The sequence below is a fragment of the Triturus cristatus genome, chromosome 1_2 (genome assembly GCF_964204655.1).
Source record: "Triturus cristatus chromosome 1_2, aTriCri1.1, whole genome shotgun sequence".
Lineage (NCBI taxonomy): Eukaryota > Metazoa > Chordata > Amphibia > Caudata > Salamandridae > Triturus > Triturus cristatus.
The window spans coordinates 892,119,573-892,139,483 of NC_140580.1; positions in this window are offsets into that span (position 1 = coordinate 892,119,573).

Below are 19,911 nucleotides of genomic sequence, written 5' to 3' on the forward strand. Positions count from 1 at the left end.
ATAGACATAGCCTATAGGTCTCGCCTTTGGGACCTTATAAGTATTTAGTTATGCAGCACAATATCCTTGGTGCAGCAACATTAACTGTTGCATGGTTAAACACTTATAAGGTCCCAAAGGCGAGACCTATTGGCAGGCGTCCAAGCAAGGGGGGTTCCCTATCCAGATGTGCAGTGGGAATTTGCCCGACAATTTACATTAAGATGTTTTATGCTTCATGGACATTTTCAGGGTTGTCTTTGCATTGTTGTGAAAACTAAAGAGCAGACCGAAACGAAGGTCTGAACCCATCTACCCTTGAACAACCGACATAGTACCATGGCACTCGTGCACCTCAAAGCTGGCACCAAAATCTGCACGGAATGATCAATGCAAACACATTTGCACCGATTGCTGCAGAAGCCCGTTTTGTGCAGCCATCCATCGGTGAAAATATCATATTTACACTTAGAAGGTTGGTGCAAAAAAAGCTCAGGCAAAATTCACTGCACTTGTACAAAGTTTATGTAGTCTGGCCACACTCATATGTTTTTCATTGTCCGGGCTGCAGTTACACGTGTGCTTACAAGCATATTTCTGAGCGTGTATGTGTGTGTGTTTGAGAAAGAAAAACAGAGCGAGAGAGAGAGAGGGGCCTAATATAAGAGAGAAACAGAGACAGCCATGGAGACAGATAGGCTGCGGAAAGAGTGAATGAAAGAGAAAGAGTAAAAGAAGGGGAGCAGCAGAGAGAGTCGTGGAAGCTGACAGCAAAAAATGTGCGTGCAAAAGGGAGAACGAGAGTGCCACTGAGGCTAAGAGTAAATGTGTGTGTGTTTGAGAGTGCGAGAGAGAGAATACAAGAGACGAATGATAGCTACGAAAGGCAGATAGAGCTAAATAAATTATATCCATGAGAACCACTGTTTTCTAATGTACTTATACACCTAGTTTTGCATAGGCAAATGGGTTGGTCTTGTTGTATAAGAATATGCTCAGTGTGTTCAGCCTGGATATATGCCCCCATCACGTTCAAAGTTTACCGCCACCAGTGTCAGAAGAAGTCATTCAGCAATGTTAAGGAACTAAAACGAGTGCTGGGTTTATTGAGATGAATGTAATTCTTACCAAAAAAAGGAAGGAATCAGGAAAGCATAGATTTAAAGAAGGCTGCGACGTGCATGCTCCTTGTAATATGTTTTATTTCCCAAGGGACAGAGCGTACTTCAGGGGAGAAGGTGACGTCTTCTCAAGCGTCATTTTGCTCTCACCGTTTAGCTCCTAATCGTCTCATTAGGGTGCGCGCTCTTCCTTTGATCAACAAGGTGCTTCGGAAAAGTCTTCTCGTCCTGCTGTTAGTTGTTAAATGACTGCTTCCTCATCCATCATGCCCAGGAAGCCAGCTGTTTCCACGGGTCTCTAAGACATGCTTTGAAAACAGGCATGGACTGGTAAAATCCATGCCTGGTTTATTTTCTTTATCAAGATGCTGTATGAAGCGTCGGCTTCCGGCTTGTCATAGAACTGAAAAGTCTGAGAAATAAACTACTGGGAGATAGATGCTTTGGAAGCCTGATCTAGCATGACTTTTCTGGGTGATTTATTACATGGCGTCTGGAGTAAGCAAAATCGAAAGTGAAGGATCCTCACTTTTCAGAGAGCAGGGAGGGTTTCATAAAACGCTACATAACGATGTTATCTTCGAATAGGAATACATGAAAATTAATATAAATTGCTCAAATCATAGGTGAAAATCTATGATGCGAATCTCTGATGCAAAAATTCACTATTTTATCAACGGAAGCTTTGTAAAGCAGACACCAGGTATTTTATGGCTAGCAGTGAAAGCGATCGAAAGTGAAAGCGATCGAGATTGTAACAAGAAGCGCGAGCAACAAGAGTTGTGTGCGCGCACACGCACACAAAAAAAACACGCTAGTGGTGCGCGCGAAAGAAGGAGAGGCCAGGGCGCTGAAAGCTGGCAACTACGCGCGTGAACGCAAGCGCTAGGCCGTGTGGCAGCACTTCTAAAAACCCTAACTAAATGTCTCGCAGGGCAGCGCATGCGCTGGCTCAGGCGAGACCTAAAAATCAACCCTTTGTCAAAGCAGCAAATATTTCTGCTTCCGCAATGAGCTGGTCAGGGTAACGTGGGGGAGGGTTCTGGCTCTGTTCTGTGCTTCCTCCCTCCAACTCACACACACAGACCTTTCCACTAAGTCCTACAAGGCGTGGCTTTGGGCTCCTTTCAAGCAAGGCAAACGGCCTTTCTCTTATTGCTGCATGTATCGTAAAATTGAGCAATATTCAGTGTTCAGTGGCCCCTCAGGCCTTTGGGTCATTACACTTGATGCACCACTGATAGCTATGCCCCTTCTAAGGCTCATACATTATCAGCTGAGAAAACACAGTAAAGGTGCACCACAGTAATGACAATGTGAGCACATTTCTAAATAGAATTCCAAGGTAGATGCAATTCTTCTGTTTAATCTTTTTTGTTCTAAACAAAATACCTCTACTATGTTTTCAATTTGAAATGTCCTTGCTCTAGGGTGCTGATGTTGTGTGCACACATAGACTGGAATTTTCCCACTCGGAAGTGGTCAGGGATAGGTGCGGGTTGAGCTGGGGGTCCGCTTCTTATCAGCTGGTAGGCCTGGTCCTTATGAACTGTCTCCCAATCCCCACACTTGTCTGTTTCTGCTCTCTGCACCGTGTCACAGGACACTACTTACCTGGTGCCCTAGGCCGCTCATTGCTGCAGGAAGCCACATTGATTCTTGTTCTAACATGTAAAGCAGTAGGAACATACTGGAGCAGGGAATCCTCAGTCTAGGGAGTCTTCAACTACGTCTTAGCGAATTGGTCAAAGTTGGCGCATTCCACCGGCCTATGCTGACGTTTACTTACTTACTGTAATTAAAATTTTGCACAGCCCTGTTATTCACAGAGAAACATATAGCTACTCTGTTCCAGCTGGGATAATTCAGGATGTGGCAATCCCAAAAAGAGCCTATAATCCCAGGTCACAGAACTCCTTTGTTATCTGTATAACTTTAAACAATAACAAGAAAAAAGCATTCATCCCCACCCAGCACCTCTCTGACCAATTATGAATCAGGATTGGCCCTTCCACGCCCCTTCTTCCTCTGGGACGCCTGCATTTTCATTCTTTCTTTCTCATTAGCTGTAAAAGTGGTATTATTATTGGATGTAGTAGGAATGGTAGTATTGTTGTTGTTAGTAGTAGTAGTAGGAGGAGAATTAATCTTATTACATTATTAACACTACTAGTAATAATAATGCTAAATATGGTAATATTATTTTCTATCATCTTTATTACAAATATTATTATTATTAATATTATGGCATGTTGGGAGCTCCACTGCAGACAATGAAGTGATCCCCAGTGATAGCTGTGTCATGCCTTCTGCACCAGCATTTCAAGTTTGATTTTCTTTTACTTCCTGTTTAATTGAGACTTTTTTGGGAATAGTGCCTTTAATGACACATATACTCCTTGGCAGTGGCCTAGGATAGTATTATTATTAGCTGTATTAAGCACTCATCATGTATATATCAGGATCAAAGACTGGCACCCACATTTTACTGCCTTGAACTGCACCCCACATATCATTGACTCAGCTAAATATTTAGGAATAATCCTGGACAATAACCTCTCCATGAAAAATCACATGAGTGCCTGCACCAGAGGAGCTAACCATCAACTTCAAGCACTAAGGAAACTAAAGCCTTTCCTTCCAACGTCAGATCTCAAAACAGAGGTTCATGCCAATGTGGTATCTAAATTAGACTATGGTAGTGCCACCCTTGTGAGCCTTCTGAAATCAAACTTGCACCCCTGATGGCTACCTTGAATGCGGCTGCACCGCTCAGCACTGGCTCAAAATAAGGAATTGTGTCACCACTGACCTCCTATCATCTATCATTGAATTGGCTACCATATGAGGCTAGATCCATCTCAAAATTACCTGTATGACCCATAAAACACTACATCACAACAGTCCCACCTAACTGGCCCAGAAACTGACTCTATTGGCCAGAAGCAGATCTTCCCAAACCACAAGCTCCTTTCTACTTAAGCCACAGAAATTCAACAAAAATAAAATCTGCAGTTGAGCCTTTTCCGGAATTGCCCCAAAAATCTGGAACTATCTTCCTCTGGAGACCAGGTCCAACCCTTCCACTTCCTTCTTCAAAAAAGAAGTAAAACTTCTACTATCAAAATATTCCTCTCAGATTAAAACTATACCTCCCTCTCCTCAAGCGTGATGTTATTTCCTGCTAGACTGAGATCAGGTGCGCATCGCCCATTGGGCTCAAAGGGCTCCAGCCCCCCCCCATCGTGTGTGGTAGCCCGGGCTGAGACAGCTTCCTGGGCGCACACACAGCCGCACCCCAGTACTTCACAGGTCTTTAAAAGACCATTTACTCGTTAATGAGGCTTTGTAGTTTTCTCACCCCTTCGTAGAGCCCCTGCATCGCCACTCTGCCTATTGTTGGCATAATTAGCCCCCCTCCCCCAATTTCTTTCTTAGCACCCCCTCCTCCCCCCCCCCCCCCGAAATTTGGCTCTAGTCCTCTGTCTGAGATCATCATGACCTACATTGGAGTTACCCCATTACATTACCTATAATCGCCTATTTGCTTCTGTATCCCATCCTGTTAATCGTTTCTGTAATTGTTGCCTATATGACCAATTCCTTGTTGTTCTATATCGTTTGTACTATAACTACCTTTTGTTGTTCTTGTCAAGCGCTCCTACACCCAACTGGGTCTTGTTTGCGCTATATAAAACTAATAACTAAATTAATTATACAGGAGAAAGCGACCTTTCATAAACATTTAAAGTAATTGCTGATCATCTTTACTGCTGATATCTTAAAATTACTAATTCGTCAATATCTAATACCGATAATACACCCTTGCCCACATTCGCACTGATTGTCCCATTGATTTTAAGACAGCGAGTATTTACTCTAGCAGGTAATCAATGTCCGTGATTCACCGGGGCCACATGAGCGTGAAACTGAATTAAATATCTGTCATCCTGATACAAACGACTTTCCAAAACAAGACGACTCTTCATCTCTTCACGGTTCAAAGTATGCATGCGCACCTGCGCACAACAGCAGTCCCGACCAACCCTGTGTAATCCTCTGACCCACAGTGCGATTCTACTCAAGTTTCCGGAAGTTTAATCTATAAATATTAGGGGTTTTTCCTTTGCCTTGAGAATTAATGAAATGTCTCCTCCACCGGTTAAAATTGTTGGAAACCTTCCTTGCACAACAACGATTACAAACTGTGTTTTTCTCAAATAAGTTAGTTCTTTTAAATGCAATTCAAAAATATCGGGAGATGAGTAGGCACTGTTCTTGAGTGCAGTGTTTGAGTGTCCGTTTTGTCATAGACTGGCAAGGGGCATTATTCCCTTCACAGCTTCTAAGACCACACGGTTGGGACCCGTGGGCAGGAGGCCTGGGCACCCAGAGCTGACCCTGCACGTGCAGTTCCAGCCTGATTCTCCATGCATCGGATTGCATTGACATGCAGTGGCGTCGTAACCCCGCTTTAGCATCTTAAGGGGGGATAGACACTGCACCTGATGGCCTTGTTAGTAATCTGGGGTCCACCAAAGGTCTCCTCTGTGTGTCTTTCCACACTTCTGCCTGCTGTCTACAGGGAAGGATTGCTAAGGGATCCAAGTCCAACGAAGGAGACAGAAATGATGAAAGCATCTAAAAAGGACATAAAGCAGCAAACAGAGCTATGGGGACTGTAGAGAGCCACTCGGGCTCTCCACTAACTTGTATCCACATCGCACACGCATCCACACACCCCTGGGGCGGGCTCGCCCGAGGGGATAAATAAAGGTGCGAGAGACCGCACGTGGTCTCTACGGTGTAGCCCAGCAAAGCACCACTCGTGTACTGTCCTTTACTTGCGCCGCAGTAACTGAGGCCCTGGGCTGCACTGCTACACTGGCGACGAGGGTCGTACCTGTGCGTGCGACGCTGCTGCTGCGGCCTGTGGAGCGAGCGGAGCCCTCCAGCGCTGATCGCGCCCCCCTCCTCCTCTGTCTCGCTGCCTGCGGGGCCCGCGTCTGTCTGTGGCCTGCCATCAGCGGAGCCCACCCGCTTGCTGCTTCCCGCTCGCCTGGAGCCGCTGGACTGTTCTTCGGTGTGGCCGGGTGAGTGGCAGGCTTCGCGCGCTTCCCGGAGGCCTGCTTTCAGCTGGGGGGGGCCTTGGCGAGCTGCCCTTCACACTGCCTGCCTGCAATTTGCACGTCTGCCTCTCACCGCCGTGTGCTGTCTCCCGGGGGGGAGAAGGGAGATCGTGAGCGCGAGGAGACGACGCCCAGGCTCTTGCATGCTCCCATTGGCTGCTGCATCTACAGGACTGGGAGGCCGACAAACCAACAAGCATTGGCAGTGGCAACACCAGGTTTGGAAATCCCTCATGGTGTTTCACTGTTCCTGAGGGCTGACAGTGTGGAATACTCGCACCCCGGCAGGATTTGCGCTCCGGCACCAGCGTTCCTCAGGCTACCCCACGCCCCACCATGTCCACACTGCCGGCTACCGGCGCTGGCACATCGCAGGGGAGCGGACCCGCTGCGGTGGCGGTCAACCATCCGCCGCCGCCTTCGGTGGTCACCCACACGGCTGTCGCGCCGTTATCCCCCTTCAGCGAAGCATCGGACCCTGCTACCGCCGCCCCGCGCTGGAAAGCATGGGTAGGTCGTTTGAAGCACTACTTCCGAGGGACCCACGAGACGGATGGAGCAGTGAAGAGATCGCTACTCATCTACTACGGAGGGGCGGAGATATACGAGTTATTTGACACGCTTCCGAACACCGGGGAGGATGATGACTACGACGCCGCAGTCGCGGCGCTGAACAAACACTTCGACCCCCAACTGAACCCGGACTTCGAAAAATTCAAGTTCAGGAGGGCGTGCCAAATGGACGCAGAGTCGGTGGACATGTTCTACGCGCGGCTGCGCCGGCTGGCCAGCACGTGCCCGTTCGCCGATCAAAGGGCGGAGATAACAACAAGATGAAGGAGCTGCCACCTATCCCTTTGGCTTGAAATCAAACATAATACAACTGCTTAAATTGGAAGCCCTTACCACCAAGTTGGTATATCTAACCCCCGCATGATCTTTCTATTTAGATGTACCTGTGATTTAGTTTTGCTGTGTCTGTTTGCTGGATGCATTTTCTCAGCGTACTCTCTCTAATGCGTGTGTTAATGGGGCTCCTTGAACCTTCCTCCCTCATATGAGTGTGACTTTAACTCTAACTCGTGCTTAGTTTAAGTGCTCCTACACCTTAGGGTAGAGTCTGTGCAAAATCCAGTCCTTAAATTTTTTTTTTTTTTTTAACTCGTACCACTGTTAAATGGTAGCGGCAGTTTCAGTCGATAACCTTTCAAGTATTTACCCGGCGGTAATCGCCTCTCATACCACTCGATAATTTACCAATGAAAGAGGCAGGCGCCGGAGACTGGAAGGCAGGAAACAAAGTTTTATTCCGTCGGAGCAGAACACATCAGATCAGACAGCAAGGTATCGTCACGAGGTGCTCTAACTGCATCTCTGAGACCTGGTCTCTTATACACCGGTTTATTGCTTTATTACACATAGTACATTCTTGAGATTCCCTTGATGCATGAGAGAACATCCCCTGAAGCCCCGGCTCAGATCCGATCCCACACATAGTTACAGTAGAAGTTCCCACCTTACCCGCAGTAGGAGATGGCTATCGCGCAGCAGGGAATTCCGCCAATTCCCGGGGGTGTGTGCGACCGGCCGGGTCTCAGGGGGTAGGGGCTTTGATCCACTGTAATCCCTTTGATGTGGGGTGTTTCCCTTACAGTAGGGGCAATAAACTGCATCCGCAGGGCTAGGTGATGGCCTGGGACCAGTTCGGACAATGGGGCGCAGAGGAAGGGGGTTATCAAAGGAGCGGCATGACCATGTATGGGATGTCGGTCGGATGTGGTTCCGTAGCAGGGTCGCGCAGAAGGAGAGGGTTTATGGCCCGTGTATGAGAGAGCGGGGGTGGCCGGCGCGCGGGGGATGTTCGCAGCGCCAGGGGAAAGCGCTGGCGATCGAGAATGAGCGGGGAGAGAGTGGGGTGCCTAAAATGGCGGCCGTGCATTTGCTGTGCGTGGCGCTGGGGAGAGGCAAGATGGCGCAGATAATGTTCAGTTTGCAAGCTAAATTTCCACAGTCCTCCCTTTTAACATATCTCGCCAGCTTGCCTAGTTCGGATCTATCCCCATAATACTCCGAACTTCCACCTCATACAGAGCTTTCATTCGCTCTGTTTCAAAGTCCAAAGTCTTAGGGCAGATGCAGTTCATAAAAAGCAAACATAAAGGTGGCAGACACTGAATCCCCAAGCAACATCCACATAGTATCACAATTGGTATGAGGATAAATGAAAACAGCCTCCATCCCCAACTTTTAATAGTGTCCCAAAACCAACTCCCCAGTGACCATTCTTCTTGCTCTTGATGGACCTCTGTGGACAGTCTGTGGAGGTGTTCAATTGCTTTGTAGACTGAGGGTGAGTTATCTGGTACGTAGGTACAACAGCTGGACCCAATGATGCGGCATGCTCCTCCACGATCAGCCAGAACCACATCTAGAACGAGGCGGCTCTGAAGAGCCACCAGGCGGACGGCCTGAAGCTCAGCGGTGTTGTTGGCGAGGGCGCCAGCTGTAATGTTCATCGCCGTCTCGACTGCCTGGGTTAAGTGGCGGATGGCACGGCTGTTTGCCATTGGACCCCAGAGTGGAACAAGGCCTTTCACTGCGTCCATGAACTGTGCTCCGGCAGAGTCGGCTTGCACAATGTCTTTGGCCCGCTTCTGTCGGTGATGGTTTGCTGGAGCCACATATGTTGGAGGAAGGACAAAGGCGATGTAGCAGGTGCCTCCCCAACCTTTCGGAAGCCAGGTGTAGGCCTTAGTACCACAGACGAAGTACATATTCGGCGAGGCAACAAAGGAGGGTGGGTCAACTGAGTCCAATGTTCGGGTGATGAGGCAGGAGCTGTGGCCCACCAGCTGCGCCCCCAGGCCTTCGAGGCACACAAATCCAGTGATGTTGATGACGGACAGGGCCACTGTTAGGGTGGCGGCCGTCCGTTTCCGGAGGTAAGAGAAGGTGGGTCTGGCTGGGTTGTTGAACACTTGCATTTCAACTCGTTCTTTGGCAGGGATGTCCATGTGAAAGGAAGTGTTCGATCTCAGAGGGCAGAAGAGGGCAGAAGTTCTTCCAGTTTTGTTCAGCCAGAACCCATGGTAGAAGTGTTACATGGTTCTGCCGGAAGTGGCATTGTCCTTGTAGCTTTCTTGCAGGAGGATTAGCCAGGCGAGGCAGGAACCATGGACAGAAAAAGGTGAAGGGATGAAAGGGATAGAGTGTCCAGTGGCATGTGGTAGCAATCCACAGATCCAGCAATTAGTGGCGTTGGCAGCAAGATTGTGTTGGTGGAGCAACTGCACAAAAGAGTTATTCCAGAACTCCTTACGCCTTTCTCGGAGTTGGGGTGAAAGTGAGATCAGATGGTGTTCTTTCGTGGTGGTAGGTTGAACGGTGGTCAGCAATATCTTATGAGCGGGTGTGCCCTCCTCCATGATCCAGAAGGTGACCACGAGGAGAAGGCAAAAGAGAAGGGTAATGAAAAGTGCGATAGTCTTTAAGCTGTGCATTCGGTCAGTCTTTGGGTTTTTGTAGTGGATCTTCGGACGTCCGGTTGCTTCCATCATCTTCATGTCGGGCGCTTCCATCACCTTCGAGAGACTCGGTAGCGGGCAGAACCACAGACTTCGCTTAGTTTCTCTCCTGGTGGCCTTTGAGGTGACTAGGCTACCGCTCTGAGATTTCCACTTAGCCTGTGGTCTGCTTAGCCGAAGTTCTCTCCTTTCGTCGCAAGTTATACCCTTCCTTGGATGGCACGGTGGGATCAGGATATCTTACTAACTCGAGTGTCTCTGTATCTGGGCAGCGGCTCAGGGATGGTCGGTCTTTGTCCAGAAGTTCTTCTTGGGCGGTGATGTTGTCCGTGGTTGTCAGGGTCGGTGATACCTTCTTGCAGTGGTGTGCGTGCAGCCAATTGCGTTTCCCCTCCACTCGAAGAGCTGTTCGGGTGGTGATCAGGACTTGCAGGGGGCCCGTCCACCGGGGCTCCAGACTCTTGGTGCGCTGGAAGTTACGCACTAAGACGAAGTCACCGGGTTGGATGTTGTGTCCGGGGCCCCTGGAAACATCGGGAATGGCGTGCAGCACCTGCTGATGGATAACAGACAACGTTTTAGTTAGGTTATACAAATAGTCAGACATGAGGACGTCCGGGACGTCGTGGATGGATGTTGGTTTTGGTGCAGTCCAAAGGTTCATGGGCCGCCCGAAGACGACCTCGTAGGGGGTTAAGTGGTGTTTAGTGGGGGTGGAACGCATTGATAGCAATGCTAGTGGGAGAGCGTCTGGCCATCTTAGTCCTGTGGTGGCGACTATTTTTGCTATCTTAAGCTTCAATGTGGCATTGTGTCGCTCAACCAGGCCTGCAGATTGGGGATGGAAGAACGCATGGAATTTCTGTTTTACACCCAACCCTTTTAAGATGAGTTGGATAACTTCGGCTACGAAGTGGGGGCCGTTGTCGCTCCACAAAATTCGACAAAGGCCGTATCGGGGGAAGAATTACTTCAGTAGTACTTTTGCAGTAGTCATAGCGGTGTTGTCGTGGGTTGGATAGGCTTCCACCCACTTGCTGAAGGCACATACAACGACAAGTACGTACTTCAAACCTTGGCACCTTTCTAACTGGACATAGTCCATTTATAGGACTTCAAAAGGGTGATTGGGGACCCCAAACCCTCCCCGGGGTACAGCAGTTCCTTTCCCAGGGTTGTGTTGGAGGCATACTAGGCATTGTTGGACCAGACGTTTGGCTGAGTCTGGGATCTTGTCGTTGTGCCAGACTTTGGAGACGAGTTCGATCATGGGGGCAGACCCTATGTGTGCGGGGGAGTGTGCCATGGTCAGCATGGGGATCAAGTATGAGTCTGGTAGCAACCATTTGTTCGAGTCTTTAGTCCGCCAGCAACCATCATCGTCCTTCAATCCCACCCGTGCCCATTCAGTTAACTCGTGTGGTGTACTGGCTAATTGGATGTCCCTAATCGTTTCCCCAGCATCCTTCCATTTCTCAGCTTGTGACCTGGTCACGTACATACGGGCCGTGGACCTATTCTCGGCTGTGGTTCGGGCAGTAATGTCAGCTAGTGCATTTCCCTGTCCTATAATGTCTGTCACCTTCTTGTGTGCTTGGCATTTGATCACAGCCAGCCGTGTGGGGAGGAGGACCGCTTCGGTCAGGGCAGAGACTAGATCTCCATGCAGGATGGGTGTGCCATGAGAAGTCAAGAATCCCCTCTCTTTCCATAAGAGCCCAAAATGGTGAACTACCCCGAAGGCGTACTGACTGTCTGTGTAGATGTTTGCGGTTGTCCCTGCTGCCAGGATGCAGGCTCGTGTGAGAGCAATTAGTTCCGCCGCCTGTGCGGATCGCTGTGTGATGCGGGCTGTCTCAACAACTGTTCGGGCTGTGGTGACTGCATAGGCAGCTGAGGTGGTGCCATCGGGGAGCTTGATGCATGAGCCATCCACCCACAGTTCTCCGTCAGGGTCCGGGAAGGCAGTATCTCGGAGGTCGACCCTACTCTTGGTCTGTTCGTCGGTGAGGGTCACACAGTCGTGTATAGGGGACGCATTGGGATCAGTGTCAGGGAGAGGTAGTAGGGTAGCTGGATTCAGAGTGGTGCATCGTTTCAATGTGATGTGGGGTGCAAGCAGAGTCAGTTCGTAACCGGTCAGTCGTGCGCTAGTCAGGTGTTGAGTCTTGGTCTGGTTCAGGAGGGTGTCAACCGCATGGGGTACCAATACTGTGAGGGGGTTTGAGAGTACGATCCCCTCGCTTTGCCGGATAGAGATAGCCGCGGCGGCTACTGCTCGAAGGCATGTGGGCAAAGCTCTGGCTACAGGGTCAAGAGTGGCAGAGAAGGAGGCACAAGGGCGTTGTTTAGGGCCTATGGACTGGGTTAGGACAGACAACGCACATCCCTCCCTTTTGTGGGTGTAGAGGGAGAAAGGTTTAGTGTAGTCTGGGGTTCCTAGGACTGGGGCCGAACAGAGGGCGTCTCGTAATTCTTTGAAGGAGGATTGACATTCGGGTGTCCAGGGGAGGGGGAAGGGGACATCTTTAGCCAGCAGGGAAAGCAGAGGTTTTACGATAAGACTGAAGTTTGGCAACCATTGTCGACAAAAGGAGGTGAGGCCTACTAGGGACCGCACTTGCTTCTGAGTTTTGGGAACAGGGGTTTCTAGGATGGTCTGAATTCGGTCAGGGGTAAGTTTCCTCCCGTCTTTGGATAGTAGGTGGCCTAGATACGTTACTTGGGGCTGGCAGAATTGCAATTTCTTTCTGGAGACCTTGTGACCGTTCTCCGCAAGGAAGCGGAGGAGGTGAATGGTGGCTGTGACGGCAAGTGGAGTGGTGTCGGCCGCCAAAAGAATGTCATCGACGTACTGTATCAACACCACTCCATCGGGTAGTTGGACTGCATCTAGCTGTCTCTTGAGGGCTTGGCTATAAATGCTGGGACTCTCAGTGTAGCCTTGGGGTGCCCTACAGAATCTGTATGAACGGGCTTTTAGGGTGAAGCCGAAGAGGTAACGGCTGTCTGGATGGATGGGGATGGAGAAGAATGCGTTTTTGAGATCAATAACAGTAAAGGTGGTGGCAGTGGATGGAATCAGGGTGAGGATGGTGGTGATGTCTGAGACCACGGGGTACTGGGGTATGACTACTTTGTTAACCTCTCGCAAATCAACAATGAAACGGTAGGCTTTCTCATCTCCCTCGCCTTGCTTCTTTACAATGGGTAGGATAGGGCTGTTGCAAACATTACTAACTACTTCTTCTACCACTCCTGCCTCGACTAGGGACTCGATGATTTCCACCAACGCCTTCTCGCCTTCGGGTGATATCCGATACTGTGGAAGCTTTGGGAGCACTGCGTCCGGTCGGACGGTTATGTGTACTGGGTCAATCACCATGCGCCCTACATCTGAGTCGGTTTTAGCCCATAGATGTGAAGGTAATGTGTCGAGTAGGGACATGTCAGCATCGGTTATAGAGAGCATACGCCGTGTGTGACAGGGTCTGGACAGATCTGGGTTATCGTGGAGGATGACTCGAACTCCGTCTGGGGAGCATCTGATGGTAGCTCGAAAATGTTTTAGCAAATCAAGTCCCATAATAGCATCGGGGGTGTTGGAGGAGAGCAGAAAGGTCGTGTCAGTGGTGTTATCTTCTAAGTCAAAGGAGATTGGTGCTGATAAGGGGTTAGTGGAGGGCGTTCCATCGAAGCCTATTGAGGTTACATATGAGCCAGACAAGGGTGCCCTAGGGATCAGTCGTTTGGATAACGCACTATGTGTCGCCCCAGTGTCTACCAGGAATGGAGATTTTGTGCCCAAGACCTTAGCAGTGACGTAAGGACCTTGCTGGTCAACACGGAGTTCGACTGGATCCCTCCCTTGCCCCTGGCGGTCCTATGCGAAGTCATGGGTGCTTTCGTAGTCGGACTGCTGACACTGGTTTTGTCGGGGGCGATCAAAGGTGTTTGGTCTGCCTGGCCTGACGTTGATTGCGTCGTTCGTGTGCCCTCGTCCCTGTCCTCTATTTCTGGGGTCATATGCTGTGTCTCTGGGATCCCTATTTTTGTTCAGTTCCAGAAGGACCGGGCACTGGGATTTCCAGTGTCCGAACCCTCTACAGAACGCACATTGGTTCCCATCTAAGTCTCTCCGTCCGTTGTAGGGTGCAGGTGTATGGTCTCTAGGGGGTAGCTTTCTAGGGGCGGTTGGTTGGTAATTCTCTTTCGGGGGTTCCCTTCCTATGGTCACCCCTTGCAACTGTGCTATCATTACCCTCTCCTTCAGTTCCTTTTTCTTCTTCTCTGACGCCCTATCGTTCTCGTTTTTCTGGTTTTCGTAGTATTGGGCCATCTGGAGAATTGCTGCGGGTTTGGAGGCTGCCCAACTACTCTCGCTGGTCTGTAGTTTCTGGGAAACTTCTTGTGACAGACCCTTCACATAATTCTGGACAAAGAGGTGATGTCCGGTTGCGGTGGTCATGTCTTGGCCACTGTAATCGGAAAACACAGTCTCGAATCGGGAGAAGTATTCAGACACATCCTCCTGGGGTTTCTGGCGGCATGCCGTCACTATCGACCAGTCTACCTTTCTTTCTGGGATTAGAGTCTTCAGCTTTAGTACAATCTTGTCTGGGAGCTCTAATATGGCGTTCGGGGGTTTCTGTCCTGGTTCTCGCTGCTTATCTATGGTATCGAGTTGTACCCAGGTATATCCGAACGGCTCAGCGTGGTCAACTTTCCGGATTTGTTTCCACACATCAGCCGGCAGACATAGCCCAAAGAACAAGTCGATATCCGCTAAAGTCATTATCGTAGAACCTAAGGCTGTACCCAGTTCAGTGTAGAAGGCAGTCGGGTTCCTTCTCAAGTCGGGTAGAGTTTTTCTAAAGGTCAAAATATCTTGCCGGTCCCACGGCTGGTAGACCCAGTTATATACAACCCTTCCCTTCGCATCTTGGTGGTTGATGTCGTCATGTGTTCCCTGACCTCGTGGGGGGACCCAGTAGGGGGCAGCTTCTTTGATGGGCATCATGGCATCAGCCCTTCCTTCCTGGGGCTTAGTCGCTATGGGGGTTTCTGCTTTGGTGGTCTGTCTATGTTCTTTAAGGTGTCGGTAGACCTCGAGTGTACGAGTGAAGAGGTTCGTCACGTCGCCCTCTCTTTCTTCCCCGATGTCCACCTTCCTATATAGGGCCGCTAAGCCTTCGGGACCTTTATCGTGGTATCTATCCTCATATGCATTCAGGGCGTGATAACAGAGCCGTACGACAAAGTGTCGTCTGCGGCTGTCGGCATACGAGTTATACACGTCTGTTATATACTCCTCACTTTCTTTTCGCTCCACCAGTGTCCCTACTATCTTATCAATTCCTGCTCGTTCATCCTTCGTTAATCGATTCATTCTGGTGGAATCTTTCTTTCCCATCTCATGGTCATCTAGCGTAATTGCCGACGTTGTGTTCAGCACAGGAGGCTCGGCCGGCGCGGAGGCCGTGAGGACCGAGGCCCCTGTACTGCTTTCGCTCGTGTTCGGGGGTTGTGGGTGTTGCACTACTGACTGGGAGGGTGCATATGGAGGGGGCATGTAAATGATCGGGGGACCTAACAGTAATTCGTCATTCGTTCGCTGCTTGGAGGACAACTCAGGGTAGAGCAAAGAAGGGGTCCTAACAGCGTACTGGCCTGATGTTTCGGGCTCCTGTCTTAGTTTAGTTTCCCTTCTCTCCTTTATTTCTTCTTCTAACTTTCTAGCGGCAAGGTGGGCTGCCTTTCGTAATTCCTTTTCTGCTTTTACTTCTTCCCTCTTTTTCCGTTGCGTTGCTTCTTTGCGCCACATGCCGATACTGTCAAGCATAGTAGGCGTCGTCTTATTGCTACGCAGAGCTATTTCTAGCACTTCTATCTTATGGTCGTCGAAGGATCCCATCAGTGGCCACTGACTCTCGGGGTCCTTCTTTGTATATTTATGCCATAGCTTGGTATAAGCTACGGCGACTAGTCCATATTTAGTGAACATGTCCTTATTAGGGGTGCCTTCCAGTGGAGCCGGATGGTTCACCTCTAATAAGCGGTCCGGGCAGAACCAACTACCAATCAGTGGGGAGAAGATAGGCATGACGGGTTTCAACGGGGACAAAAGTCAGCACTACCTATCTTTTCACTGCTTGCAAAGACTAGACAGAATATCTCTATTCTTCGTTATTTGTAAGCAGAGATTACCTCCAAAGAACCAATATCGAACAACTAGTGTTCGGACAATCAATCAATCAATCAATGGGGAGATAAAGATAGGCATGACGGGTTTCAACGGGGACAAAAGTCAGCATTACCTACCCTTCACTATTTGCAAAGACTAGACAGAATATTTCTATTCTACGTTATTTGCAAACAGAGAATATCTCAAAGAGCACTATTCTTCAAAACAATCAATGTTCGGACAATCAATCAGTGGGGAGATAAAGATAGGCACGACGGGTTTCAACGGGGACAAAAGTCTGCGTTACCTACCCTTCACTATCTGCAAAGGGAGAGAGAGAGAGTATTTCTACTCCTCCCCGTTTGTAGACAGCGAATATCTCAAAGAGAACAATCAATGAGCACAATCAATGAGCAATACTAGTATTCCAAAGCTTCGGACAATCAATCAATTATTTCGCAATTTGTCGTGTATCACGACCTTACCCGGACCGCGTGGACAGTTTCTCGTCTTCCGCCTCCAGCGCCCGATCGTCCTCTACTCTCCGTATTTGCCGCGGCACTCCTGATGGTTCCCAGTCAGGACCGTAGATCACTCGAGAGAGGTCTGCTCGGAACCAGTGAAGTTCGGATGATCGGCTGCCAGACGAGGGTCTATTGGGCAGGAGCTCTCCCGATCGTTGCAGTCGTTCACTCTGTCGTCGGGACCTCTCCCACTGGATCCACGTGTCGCTGATGGGCCCCACGTTTGGGACGCCAATTGTTAAATGGTAGCGGCAGTTTCAGTCGATAACCTTTCAAGTATTTGCCCGGCGGTAATCGCCTCTCATACCACTCGATAATTTACCAATGAAAGAGGCAGGCGCCGGAGACTGGAAGGCAGGAAACAAAGTTTTATTCCGTCGGAGCAGAACACATCAGATCAGACAGCAAGGTATCGTCACGAGGTGCTCTAACTGCATCTCTGAGACCTGGTCTCTTATACACCGGTTTATTGCTTTATTACACATAGTACATTCTTGAGATTCCCTTGATGCATGAGAGAACATCCCCTGAAGCCCCGGCTCAGATCCGATCCCACACATAGTTACAGTAGAAGTTCCCACCTTACCCGCAGTAGGAGATGGCTATCGCGCAGCAGGGAATTCCGCCAATTCCCGGGGGTGTGTGCGACCGGCCGGGTCTCAGGGGGTAGGGGCTTTGATCCACTGTAATCCCTTTGATGTGGGGTGTTTCCCTTACAGTAGGGGCAATAAACTGCATCCGCAGGGCTAGGTGATGGCCTGGGACCAGTTCGGACAATGGGGCGCAGAGGGAAGGGGGTTATCAAAGGAGCGGCATGACCATGTATGGGATGTCGGTCGGATGTGGTTCCGTAGCAGGGTCGCGCAGAAGGAGAGGGTTTATGGCCCGTGTATGAGAGAGCGGGGGTGGCCGGCGCGCGGGGATGTTCGCAGCGCCAGGGGAAAGCGCTGGCGATCGAGAATGAGCGGGGAGAGAGTGGGGTGCCTAAAATGGCGGCCGTGCATTCGCTGTGCGTGGCGCTGGGGAGAGGCAAGATGTCGCAGATAATGTTCAGTTTGCAAGCTAAATTTCCACACCACCAAGTTGGTATATCTAACCCCCACCAGAAATGTCGATTTTCACGTGCCCGTATTTTAATTGTGTTGTGTCTCTTTAAATGTATCCATTTCCCTGGGTACTCTCTCTAGTCTAGTCTCAATCCTTCCTCTTCCCGCAGGAATGTGACGTTATATATAGTCTATATATTGCGGACTGTACCCAGAGGTGTTAGAGCGCGTTACAGTAGTATTCTAGCGTTACATAAGGCACATTTATTGCAGTATTATACCTCTACTTGTACTTTGTATGTTTTTGTAACATGCACACGTCACTTTTTCCTTTTGTAACGTATCGTTTGCTACCTCTTGTATTTTGTTTGCTCTTGATACTTGCACAATTGTCACTATTGCCTCATGTAATGTGACGTTTGCTTTTGTAACATGCTCACTTGTAATTTTCTCTTCATGTATCAGTACTGTTCCTATTGTGAAGCGCTCTGACACCTTCGGGTAAAGTCCGCGCTATATAAAAACGCATTAAAAAAACCCCATAGATTAACTGATGCGTAGCTGAACGAAAGTGCAAGCCTAGGAGGTTGCCAAATAGTATCAAGGTAGACCCAAAGGTCATAGGGAACAGATGATCATTGCAGGCATTTCCACTTGTTCGAGGGCTTTATGTGGCAAGTACAGCATTGCATTTTTCACATACATTGCATAGTCAGCAATATTGAATGATAGACCTAAAGTCTGCAGTGTTATGAGGGAGGCTTCATATCGAGATAGACAGTTAATACTCTGGGCTTGTATCAGCGTGGAACGTCGGGCGAGGCGAGGAGGGAAGAGTAACATTAGCCAGCCCTGCCAAGTACCACGCATCACGGGTTAGACAAATGGATTTTAGTGTTGGTGGCCGCATCACCACACTAAAATGCATTAGTGACGCATATTAAAGCTCCTGGGACCAACACGTAGCCTTGGGCACTGCAGCATTCTTTTGAACAGTGCAATTTGTTTTGGATAGCTCTATGCTGCTGGTTGCACAGCCACAATGTCATCATAAGCCAGGCCACGAGGAGTGAGCGTTGCTGGGCTACAAAGTTAAACAAGCATTTGCAATGCAATAGGTCTCGCATTTACAAGAGTTTGAGCTATTAGCATTGTAAATGAAAATGCCTTTTATTTGTTTTGAAAACCTGCACGCGGTGCGTTAACGCGCACTTTGAGCTTATAGTCCTTGCTTACGAGATGCAAGGCTGGCAGTAAAAGAGGCGCAGTTACTGCCAGCCTTGCTTCTCATAAGCAATGACTAGAAGTACAAAGTGTGTGCTTACGCTACGCTTGCAGGTTTTCAAAACACATTAATAAAAGGCATTGTCATTTATAATGCCAATAGCTCAAACTCTAGCAAATGCGAGACCTATTGCATTGCAAATACTTGTTCCCCGTTGCTTCTGGCTGGACATTTCCCCAGTTGACTGGAACCCTAGGAGGGCAGATGTTATTATGTGAGGGGGCAGCTGATGGCGCCTGGATCACTTTCTCCTGTTTTCCAAAATATTTACAGCAGACAGGGGGGGGAGGGAGGGTTCGGGGGGAGGAGGGCATCAGGAAGGAGAGCGAGATGAGAGCGCCGGGAGGGAGGGGGCAGTGCTGATCTGAACCTTTTGCCGGGGCTGCTTATTATGGGTCCAAGTGCACCCTGGCCATATCTCTTGGCATGTCCCTTATGCACACTATTCGTGGGTGTAAGACGTGCGTGCATACACTCTATTTTGGGCATTTCTGCGTACGCAGATTGTGTAAGTCACAGCTGTAAGTGGCACGGGTCCCTGTGGGTCGCAGACTGCCAGGAATTAAACACTGAATTTGAAACGGGGCCCTATATTACCATCCCTAACTTTTAAGACAAACACACTGATCAGTTTCTGAACAATAACTGAAAAACTCTGAAGGTAATCAATGTCAGCGATGTAGCTCCTGTTTTACTTTTCAAATGTTATACTTAATTTTGTATTCACTAAGAGTGCTTGCTTTTATTTCTGTAGTTTTTGGTGTGCAGCATATTACTCTTGTGTCATGTGTACTGTCATCTCATTCACTTCTTGCTGCCCTTGTGAGTTCAAGTTGTGGATGGGTGTTTATAACTGGCCATGATTGAGAGCTTCAGAGCTGAGGCTGAAGGCAGTGGCAGACTCTTAACAGTACCTATTGCAGTGCTTTAAATGGGCCGGTACTCACCGGTACTGAGTACCGGCACTTCTAAATTTTCGGCGCTTAAGTCCAAAGAGAGTACTCTTGGGGATGTGAGCCAAGTTCAGTGAAATTGGCATTTTCAAAAAGAAGCGCAACACAGCTGACACGAGTGGATCTGTTTATGTGAAACACTCTGATCGAGTGCTAATCTCGCCTT